We start from the raw sequence: 12,037 nt of genomic DNA, 5'->3' as shown, positions 1-12,037 counted from the left end.
CAACAACAACCGCTTGTTCACCTCAGAGCCACGGCTCTGTTATCTCGGTGTTCTGACTGACTGAGAGCAGTGAGGTGAGAAGACACAATAAGTAACCCAAACATCACGTACCCCACAAATGGTGACCCCGGAGTGACCATTTGTGGGGTACGAGATGGGTTCACACTCAGGATGGGATGGAGAAAGGAAACTCACAATGTGCTCTCTGTATACATATTGTATTAGACGTACAATGCAGCTTGGTGCTGGGAAGGCAGCATGGTTACAAGTGTTGTGTAGAGAGAGCTGGTTGGTAAGGGAGCTCAGAGGAGGACCAGCTAGGGTCGCCATGCTCGCCGGCCGGAGCGAGGACCACCAGGCAGGAGGAGGAGGTGTTGCTTGCTGGTTGGTGTAGGTCGAAAGAGAGTGGTCACCACGAGGTCAGGTCTTTTATAGTGAAGGTAGGCGTGGCTTAATAGTTGACCTCCGTCATGTAAGGCGGCGGTGGTTGACCTAGACCACGAGGCATACACTGGGGAAATCGCTGGGTCGGCTACTCAACGAAAAACAGCTTTGTATGGGAGGTATCCACTACATACTTTCCCGAAAAGTAGATTTTTCTGCTTTTCGCGAAAGTAGATTATCGACTTTTCTTGGAAGTAGATTATCGACTTTTTGTGAAATATTACCTAATTTTGCGAAGTAGATTATCATAGAAAACAGGAAATTCGCATCATAAAAATGGGGAAATCATCTACTTTCCGGGAAGTTGGCTATCTACTTTCCTGAAAAGTAGATTTTTCTATTTTCGCGAAAGTAGATTATCGACTTTTCTTGAAAGCAGATTATCGACTTTTTGTGAAATATTACCAAATTTGCGAAGTAGATTATCATAGAAAACAGGAAATTCGTATCATAAAATGGGGAAATAATCTACTTTCCGAAAGTTGGTTATCTACTTTCCTGAAAAGTAGATTTTTCTACTTTTCGCGAAAGTAGATTATCGACTTTTCTGGAAGTAGATTATCGACTTTTTGTGAAATATTACCTAATTTTGCGAAGTAGATTATCATAGAAAAACAGAAATTCGCATCATGTGGGCCGGGGAAATAATCTACTTTCCGAGTTATTATCTACTTTCCTGAAAAGTAGATTTTTCTACTTTTCGCGAAAGTAGATTATGACTTTTTCTTGAAAGTAGATTATCGACTTTTTGTGAAATATTACCTAATTTTGCGAAGTAGATTATCATAGAAAACAGGGAAATTCGCATCATAAAAAATGGGAATCATCTACTTTCCGAAAGTTGGTTATCTACTTTCCTGAAAAGTAGATTTTTCTTACTTTTCATGAAAGTAGATTACTGACTTTTCTTGGAAAGCAGATTATCGACTTTTAGAATATTACCTAATCTTTGCGAAGTAGATTATCATAGAAACAGGAAATTCGCATCATGTGGCCGGGAAATAATCTACTTTCCGAAAAGTTGGTTATCTACTTCCTGAAAAGTAGATTTTTCTACTTTTCGCGAAAGTAGATTATCGACTTTTCTTGAAAGCAGATTATCGACTTTTGGTGAAATATTACCAAATTTTGCGAAGTAGATTATCATAGAAAACAGGAAATTCGCATCATAAAAAAATGGGAAACAATCTACTTTCCAGGAAAGTTGGTTATCTACTTTCCTGAAAAGTAGATTTTTCATTTTTCATGAAAGTAGATTTATCGACTTTTCTTGGAAGTAGATTATCGACTTTTGTGAAATATTACCTAATTTTGCGAAGTAGATTATCATAGAAAACAGGAAATTCGCATCATAAAATGGGAAAATAATCTACTTTCCGAAAGTTGGTTATCTACTTCCTGAAAAGTAGATTTTTCTACTTTTCATGAAAGTAGATTAATGACTTTTGGAAGTAGATTATCGACTTTTGTGAAATATTACCACTTTGGCGGCGATTAACAAGTAGAAAACAGGAAATTCGCATCATAAAAATGGGAAATAATCTACTTTCCGGGAAAGTTGGTTATCTACTTTCCCGAAAAGCAGATTTTTTCTACTTTCGCGAAAGTAGATTATCGACTTTTCTTGAAAGTAGATTATCGACTTTTTGTGAAATATTACCAAATTTTGCGAAGTAGATTATCATAGAAACAGGAAATTCGCATCATAAAAAATGGGAAATAATCTACTTTCCGGGAAAGTTGGTTATCTACTTCCCGAAAAGTAGATTTTTCTACTTTTCTATGAAAAGTAGATTATCGACTTTTCTGGAAAGTAGATTATCGACTTTTGTGAAATATTACCAAATTTTGCGAAGTAGATTATCATAGAAAACAGGAAATTGCATCATAAAAATGGGAAATAATCTACTTTCCGGGAAAGTTGGTTATCTATTTCTCCTGAAAAAAGCAGATTTTTCTACTTTTCGCGAAAGCAGATTATCGACTTTTCTTGAAAGTAGATTATCGATTTTTGTGAAATATTACTCAATTTTTATGAAGTAGACATAGAAAACAGGGAATGTACCGCAAAAAAATGAAAATAACTACTTTCCGAAAGCTGGGTTATCTACTTTCCCGAAAAGTAGATTTTTCACTTTCGCGAAAGTAGATTATCGACCTTCTTGAAGTAGATTATCGAGTCTTTTGTGAAATATTTCCAATTTTAGTAAGTAGACATCAGAAAACAGAAATTGGGCATCATAAAATGGGGAATTACCGGGGAAAGTTGTTTCCCGAAAAAGTAGATTTTTTCTACTTTCGCGAAAAGTATTATCGTGACTTTCTGAAAAGTATTATCGACTTTGTGAAATATTGCCAATTTTGCAGACATAAAAATGGGGAAATAATTTCTTCCGAAAGGTTGCCCGCTTTCCCGGTGATTTTTACTTTCGCTTAGTGCAGATTATCGACTTTTCTTTCGGAAGTAGACACGATTCTTTGTGAAATATTTAAATGCACGCAAAATGGGGAAATAATGCTTTCGGGAAAGGTTATCTATTTCGAAAAAGTGTATTTTTCTTCGCCAGTATATCATCGACCTTCGAAAGTATCGACTTTTAAATAGCCGTCACTTTTGCGAAACATAGAAATACCGCATCGTTAAAATGAAAACAATTCACTGATGCCTTTTCTACCGCCAGAGTAGATACGACTTTTTTGTAGATGATTTTTGTGAAGTCATTACCTATTTTGTGAAGTAGATTATCGAGAAAACAGCCGTATCAGGTGGCCGAAATACTTTCCGTGCTGGTTATCTACTTTCTTTGAAAGTAGATTTTCACTTTCGCAGTAGATTATCGACTTTTCTGGAAGCAGATTGAATGACTTTTTGTGTTTATTGTTTACTTGCGAAGTTGTCGAAAACAGTGAAATTCGTATCATAAAAAAATGGGAAGTTTTCCGGGAAAAGTTGGTTATACTTTCTCGAAAAGATTTTTCACTTTCGCGAAAGTAGATCGACTCTCTCGAAAGTAGATTATCGACCTTTTTGTGAAATACCTCTTGCGAAGTAGTATCGAACAGGCCCGCATCATAAAATGGAAATGGCTCCGCCTCTTGGGAAAGTTGGTTATCTACTTTCGAAAAGTAGATTTTTCTACTTTTCGCGAAGTAGATTATCGACTTTTTCTGAAAGTATTATTTTCACTTTTTTATTACCTGTTTTGCGAAGTAGATATCATAGTAGTAACAGGAAGCCGCATCATAAAAATGGGAAACAATCTACTTTCCGGGAAAGTTGGTTATCTACTTTCCTTCTGAAAAGCAGATTTTTCTACTTTCGCTTAGTGATTATCGACTTTTCTTGTGTAGATTATGTCGACTTTTTTGTGAAGGTCAGTTTTGCTTTAAAGTAGATATCATGAAATTCTCGCATCATGTACCGCCCACGTGAAAGTTGGTTACCACTCTCCCGAAAAGTAGATTTTCTACTTTCGGGCGCAGTGATTATCGATCTTTCGGAAGCGGCGGTGAATATATCATTTCACTTTTGCGAAGTAGATTATCATAGAAAACAGTGAAATTGCACATAAAATGGGAAATGGTCATTTCCCGGAAAGAGTTATCTACTTCCCGAAAAGTGATTTTTCACTAAGCGAAAAGTATCGACTTTTCTTGTCGACTTTTGCGAAATATTACCTACTTTGCGAAAGCAGATCATAACGAAATAAACACAAAATGGGAAATGGCTCCTTCTCCTGACATCTGTTTTCCTCGAAAAAGCAGATTTTTCACTTTCTCGCGAAAAGTAGATCATCGACCTCTCGAAAAGTAGATCATTCTTTTGCGAAATATTGCCTATTTTGCGAAGTAGACATTCATAGAAAACAGAAATTCGCATCTACCGGGGAAAGTTGTTATTCACTTTCCGAAAGTATCTTTTCATTTCTCGCTTGTTAGATTATCGATCTCCTTCTTTAGTGCAGATTATCGATCTTTGCAGTCATTCCACCTTGCGAAGTAATCATCGAGGAAAACAGGAATGGCATCATAAAATGGGAAATACTTCCGGAAAAGGTTATCTACTTCCCGAAAAGTATTTTTCTGCTGCGAAAGTGTTATCGCCTTCTTTCTGAAAAGTGGGATTACCATTCTTTGCAGTTTGCTCTGCGAAGTGACAATCATAAATGGTACCGCAGGTCATAAAATGGGGAAATGCTCCATTTCCGGGTTTCACTTCCCGAAAAGTTTGGCTTTTCGCGCAGTGACACGACTTTCGAAAGGACACGACTTTCGCGAAATATTACCTGTTCTGTGAGCAGACATCATAGAAACAGGAAATTTCCGCATCAGCCGGTTCTATTCGTTGGTTATTCGCCTTCCGAAAAGCAGATTCTTTCTGCCGCTTAGCGCAGACCATCGATCATTTCGGCGCAGACCCGATTTTTTGTGAATATTACTTGAGCTTATGAGCATATCGAAGTAGGCCTGTATCACAAAAAATGGGAAATAATCTACTTTCCGAAAGTTGGTTATCTACTTCCCGGAAAGTAGATTATTTCCCATTTTATGATGCGAATTTCCTGTTTTCTATGATAATCTACTTCGCAAAATTTGGTAATATTTTCACAAAAATGATAATCTACTTTCAAGAAAAAGTCGATAATCTACTTTCGCGAAAAGTAGAAAATCTACTTTCAGGAAAGTAGGTAACCAACTTTCCTTTAAGTAGATTATTTCCCCATTTTTATGATGCGAATTTCCCGTTTTCTATGATAATCTACTTCGCAAAATTTGGTAATAATTTCTCACAAAAGTCGATAATCTACTTTCAAGAAAAGTCGATAATCTACTGCGTAGTATAAAATCTACTTTTCGAAAGTAGATAACCAACTTTCCCGGAAAGTAGATTATTTCCCATTTTTATGATGCGAATTTCCTGTTTTCTATGATAATCTACTTCGCAAATTAGGTAATATTTTACAAAAAGTCGATAATCTACTTCCAAGAAAAGTCGATAATCTACTTTCGCGAAAAGTAGATAAATCTACTTTCAGGAAAGCAGATAACCAAATTTCCCGGAAAGTAGATTATTTCCCATTTTTTATGATACGAATTTCCTGTTTTCTATGATAATCTACTTCGCAAAATTAGGTAATATTTCACAGTGTCGATACCCCTACTTTCAAGAAAGTCGATAATCTACTTTTCGCGAAAAGTAGAAAAATCTACTTTTCAGGAAAGTAGATAACCAACTTTCCCGGAAAGTAGATTATTTCCCATTTTTATGATGCGAATTTCCTGTTTTCTGCGATAATCTACTTCGCAAAATTTGGTAATATTTCACAAAAAGCCGATAATCTACTTTCAAGAAAGTCGATAATCTACTTTCGCGAAAAGTAGAAAAAAATCTACTTTTCAGGAAAGTAGATAACCAACTTTCCGGAAAGTAGATTATTTCCCATTTTTAGATGCGAATTTCCGTTTTCTATGATAATCTACTTCAAGAAAATTTGGTAATATTTCACAAAAGTCGATAATCTACTTTCAAGAAAAGTCGATAATCTACTTTCGCGAAAAGTAGAAAAATCTACTTTTCAGGAAAAGTAGATCACCAACTTTCCCGGAAAGTAGATTATTTCCCATTTTGCGATGCGAATTTCCTGTTTCTATGATAACTACTTCGCAAAATTAGGTAATATTTCACAAAGTCGATATACTTCCAAGAAAAGTCGATAATCTACTTTCATGAAAAAGTAGAAAAATCTACTTTCAGGAAAGTAGATAACCAACTTTCCCGGAAAAGTAGATTATTTTCCTCATTTTTATGATGAATTTCCTGTTTTCTATGATAATCTACTTCGCAAAATTTGGTAATATTTCACAAAAAGTCGATAATCTACTTTCAAGAAAAGTCGATAATCTACTTTCAAGAAAAGTCGATAATCTACTTTCGCGAAAAGTAGAAAAATCTACTTTTCAGGAAAGTAGATAACCAACTTTCCCGGAAAGTAGATTATTTCCCATTTTTTATGATGCGAATTTCCTGTTTTCTATGATAATCTACTTTGCAAAATTAGGTAGTATTTCACAAAATGTCGATAATCTACTTTCAAGAAAAGTCGATAATCTACTTTCGCGAAAAGTAGAAAAATCTACTTTTCGGGAAAGTAGATAACCAACTTTCCCGGAAAGTAGATTATTTCCCATTTTTTATGATACGAATTTCCTGTTTTCTATGATAATCTACTTCGCAAAATTAGGTAATATTTCACAAAAAGTCGATAATCTACTTTCAAGAAAAGTCGATAATCTACTTTCGCGAAAAGTAGAAAAATCTACTTTTCGGGAAAGTAGATAACCAACTTTCCCGGAAAGTAGATTATTTCCCATTTTTTATGATGCGAATTTCCTGTTTTCTATGATAATCTACTTCGCAAAATTAGGTAATATTTCACAAAATGTCGATAATCTACTTTCAAGAAAAGTCGATAATCTACTTTCGCGAAAAGTAGAAAAATCTACTTTTCGGGAAAGTAGATAACCAACTTTCCCGGAAAGTAGATTATTTCCCATTTTTTATGATGCGAATTTCCTGTTTTCTATGATAATCTACTTCGCAAAATTAGGTAATATTTCACAAAAAGTCGATAATCTACTTTCAAGAAAAGTCGATAATCTACTTTCGCGAAAAGTAGAAAAATCTACTTTTCAGGAAAGTAGATAACCAACTTTCCCGGAAAGTAGATTATTTCCCATTTTTTATGATACGAATTTCCTGTTTTCTATGATAATCTACTTCGCAAAATTAGGTAATATTTCACAAAAAGTCGATAATCTACTTTCAAGAAAAGTCGATAATCTACTTTCGCGAAAAGTAGAAAAATCTACTTTTCGGGAAAGTAGATAACCAACTTTCCCGGAAAGTAGATTATTTCCCATTTTTTATGATGCGAATTTCCTGTTTTCTATGATAATCTACTTCGCAAAATTAGGTAATATTTCACAAAAAGTCGATAATCTACTTCAAGAAAAGTCGATAATCTACTTTCGCGAAAAGTAGAAAAATCTACTTTTCGGGAAAGTAGATAACCAACTTTCCCGGAAAGTAGATTATTTCCCATTTTTTATGATGCGAATTTCCTGTTTTCTATGATAATCTACTTCGCAAAATTAGGTAATATTTCACAAAATGTCGATAATCTACCTTCAAGAAAAGTCGATAATCTACTTTCGCGAAAAGTAGAAAAATCTACTTTTCGGGAAAGTAGATAACCAACTTTCCCGGAAAGTAGATTATTTCCCATTTTTTATGATACGAATTTCCTGTTTTCTATGATAATCTACTTCGCAAAATTAGGTAATATTTCACAAAAAGTCGATAAGCTACTTCCAAGAAAAGTCGATAATCTACTTTTGCGAAAAGTAGAAAAATCTACTTTTCGGGAAAGTAGATAACCAACTTTCCCGGAAAGTAGATTATTTCCCATTTTTTATGATGCGAATTTCCTGTTTTCTATGATAATCTACTTCGCAAAATTAGCTAATATTTCACAAAAAAGTCCACCCTGGCATAACCTGGCCCACTCTGGGACCCCGTGGCCCACCCTGGCCCACCTTGGCCTAACGTGGCCCACCTTGGCCTAACGTGGACCACCCTGGACTACCTTGGCCCACCCTGATACACCTGGCCCACACTGGCCCACCTTGGCCAACCCTGGCCCACCCTGGCCCACCTTGGCCAACCCTGGCCCACCCTGGTACACCTGGCCCACCCTGGCCCACCTTGGCCAACCCTGGCCCACCCTGGCCCACCTTGGCCAACCCCGGCCCACCTTGGCCAACCCTGGCCCAACAGAATACAGTAGGATTCTGCCTCAGAATTCAGTCGGATTCCGCCTCAGAATACAGTAGGATTCCGCCTCAGAATGCGGTAGGATTCCATCCCAGAATAGGGTAGGATTCTGCCACGGGAGACGGTAGGATTCCGCCTCAGATTACAGTACAGTAGGATTAAGCCTCAGAATACGGTAGGATTGCGTCCCTGAATAGGGTAGGATTCCGCCCCAGAATACTGTAGGATTCCGACTCAGAATACGGTAGGATTCCGTCCCAGAATAGGGTAGGACTCTGCCCCAGGAGACGGTAGGATTCCGTCCCAGAATAGGGTAGGATTCTGCCCCAGAAGACGGTAGGATTCTTCCCCAGAATACGGTAGGTTTCCACCCCAGAATAGAGTAGGATTCTGCCTAAATTACGGTAGTATTCTGCCCAAGGAGACAGTAGGATTCTGCCTCAGAATAAGGTAGGATTCCGCCTCAGAATACGGTAGGATTCCGTCCCAGAATAAGGTAGGATTCTGCCCCAAAAGACGTTAGGATTCTGCCCCAGAATACGGTAGGATTCCGCCCCAGAAGACTCTAGGATTCTGTCCCAGAATAGGGTAGGATTGTGCCCCAGAAGACGGTAGGATTCCGTCCAAGAATAGGGTAGGATTGTGCGCCCAGGATAGGGTCGGATTCCGCCTAAAATACGGTAGGATTCTGCCCCAAGAGACGGTAGGATTCTGCCTCAGAATACAGTAGGATTCCGTTCAAGGAGACAGTAGGATTCCGCCTCAGAATACGGTAGGATTCCGGTCCAAAAGACGGTAGAATTCCGCCTCAGAATGCGGTAGGATTCCGCCTAAGAATACGGTAAGATTCCGCTCCAGGAGACAGTAGGATTCCGCCTCAGAATACGGTAGGATTCCGCCTCTGAATACGTTAGGATTCCGCCCCAGAATACCATAGGATTCCTCCCCAGAATAGGGCATGATTCCGCCTAAAATACTGTAGGATTTATGGTTCTATGATTCTAGTGTTCCAAAGAAGCACTTTTACATCTTGTGAATATAGTCTGTCACAAGAAGACAAGTCAGGCAGTTTTCTTTGCAATCAGCATGCTCAGAGTACATACGGTATACTGAGATTTTCAGCAAAATCAAATTTTTGGCCAAAAACATGTCTTACTGTGAGGGGGCGGATTCTTGGGCTGCCACCAATGTGAGGGGGCGGATTCTTGGTCTTGTCACCAATGTGAGGGGGCGGGTTCCCTCTCTCTTTCTACACCAACCTCATCTTACTTACTTCTCTTAGTTCTTACTCTTACTCAGTTCCGTCACCTATTCTTGGGTAGCATGGACATTCTTTTGGTAGCATGGTCATTCTTTTGGTAGCATGGTCATTCTTTTGGTAGCCTGGGCATTCTTTTGGTAGCATGGTCGAGGGTCTAGGCACATGAGTATGGTAATTTTGGTATCAGGTCACTTGGATGGAAATAAAGGTAAAATACTGTGGGAGAAATGAATACACCTAAAGTACTCTAAAAACAAATTTATTAATATGCAATCAATGGGGGAAAGATATTGTATTAATCATATAATTACCAGGCTCACCTCCTGGGCTTAGAGCAAACTCAGTACCTTCTTCTTTACTCTTATTCACAACATTACTGGTGGTACATTACATGGCACTCATTGTAGATTATTCAACATATACGTAAACAATGACACTAGTATATGCAGGGGTCCACTACCCAACATGGGATAATTATTTCCAACTAATTATCCCTAACATACATGTTACAACACTCTCTGTGGACATATACTTCCAAGGAGTAACCCAGGGTAGAGCACTGGGGCTGTTGTTATTGTGGGGTAGCCAGACACATGGCGGGTCTGGGGTCTGGCCCAACGAAGCCGTGGGGCACATTAATCAGGCCGCATCGGTGCCATCTTCTCATATATGATCCCGGCTGGACATCTAATACATCCGAGGCCGTTGTTGGATGGTAGAGCGATTCAAGAATCACCATGGGATCTGTATGGATGAAGGGACGGGCACTCACTAACGGTAGAAATGCCCGCGGGGCCCTCACTCAAAACAGACCAGGGAGTCCACCTACTTCTATTCCGATGAATTAATTCACTGTACACTCTGACGTTGAAATTGAGACTATGAACTCAGTTTCATTCCCTACTATTATCTTCACTAACAATGCTCTGACTCAGCTATCAAAAGCAAAATTAAATTGATTACAAAGGGTTGGATGGCAACAGGTCCCAACATACAGCGTCTGCTACTAAATCCGTGGATTACATTCAAAGTTCCCACTAAACAAAGACGGGGAAACAGAGAAAACGGGGGACGTTTCCACTGGGGGACTCAGAAGGTTTTGTGGACGTTTGAGCGTAATATGAATCCTTAAGGTTTTCAGGTTAGCCGTCATCACGATCATGACAAAGCTTCCCCCTTCCCCAAGATTTATATTATGCAGTAACGTTCGCAAAACATGTACGGTAATTACACAGATTCTTTAAACAACTGTTACCTTTCGTCACGGTTTCACACTACATACACTCGTAAAACACATCAGGACTCTTACAGGTATCTGGTACAAAAGCATACAAAATAAAACAAACAATGGTTACATACATGGGATAAACACTAGCAAAAATAAAATTAATCCATTATCATTGACAACATGGCATAGGGAAACAAAATACAAGTAATTAAACATACATAGGAAAATAATGCAACAATAAAGAAAAAACATAAAAATGGGGTTACATACATAACATAAAAAATTTGTTACACAATACAAACTCTGAAGACACCGTTTCCCATATCATAGTTCAAAGAGGAGACTGATCAAATGCTTACTCGACACCACTGAGATTTAACTTAGACTTCTCAAGCTAGGACGTAGATGAACAGACCCCATCAAGTCGAAGGAATGACATGTTGGGCTTTAAACTAAAGAGCCCTCTCCTACTCGCGAAAGGCAGCAACCTTCGAAGGATCCCCAACGAGCAGAGATTCCTAAGAATACATGCACATCCTAATGGTCCTTGTGGGAGTACAGTCAAACCTAACTATCTGTACTTATGGCATTAGCCATGTAGTAAAATCAGCGCCATTGTCGAGGCCTGACTCCACTTAAAAGTCACGAACATTACTCCTATACACATCCACAATAAGCCTAGCTAGGGCTTTACCGGCAAAACTTGAGAACTCTCAACTGGTATCTTTACTCAACTAGTAACAGATACCCATCAGATGATTGCATAACAGCCAATCCATCTTCCAATCTCTGTGTCTACTGCACTTGACAATCCCCATCCAAAAAAAAATCAAAGAAAAAAAAATCACAAACATTCCACAACTCACATGGCAAACAAGGTACTCACTTACCAGTTGTACTTCTCAATTGCAACACATGTATGCAAAACATCACTCTTCACCATGCATGTCAACAATCAATTCCTTCCAGTCAAAGTCTACAGCCCTTTAAAGAAATCTCGGTAACACTAATGCTCGTCTCTCACATAACTAGCAAGAGAGGCATTCCACACTCTTCTTTTCTACACTTCCTTGTCCATCAGGCCATGCACCTGATGAAGCAACTGGTGGTGAAACCTGGGTGTCATTCCTGAAAATTAACATGTCTCCACCCTCATACTTCTCAAGTCTACACATCAACTTACTGGACACAGGTCCTGAGCTGACTGCCCTGAATTGTTCTCTGGTGATGGCCATCATGCCTGGAGGTCACAACTACTCACTGTACTACA

Source organism: Homarus americanus, unplaced genomic scaffold (assembly GCF_018991925.1).
Source record: "Homarus americanus isolate GMGI-L3 unplaced genomic scaffold, GMGI_Hamer_2.0 scaffold50281, whole genome shotgun sequence".
NCBI classification, from domain to species: domain Eukaryota; kingdom Metazoa; phylum Arthropoda; class Malacostraca; order Decapoda; family Nephropidae; genus Homarus; species Homarus americanus.
The sequence above is the reverse complement of the archived record's forward strand: the minus strand, read 5'-3'. Positions refer to the sequence as shown.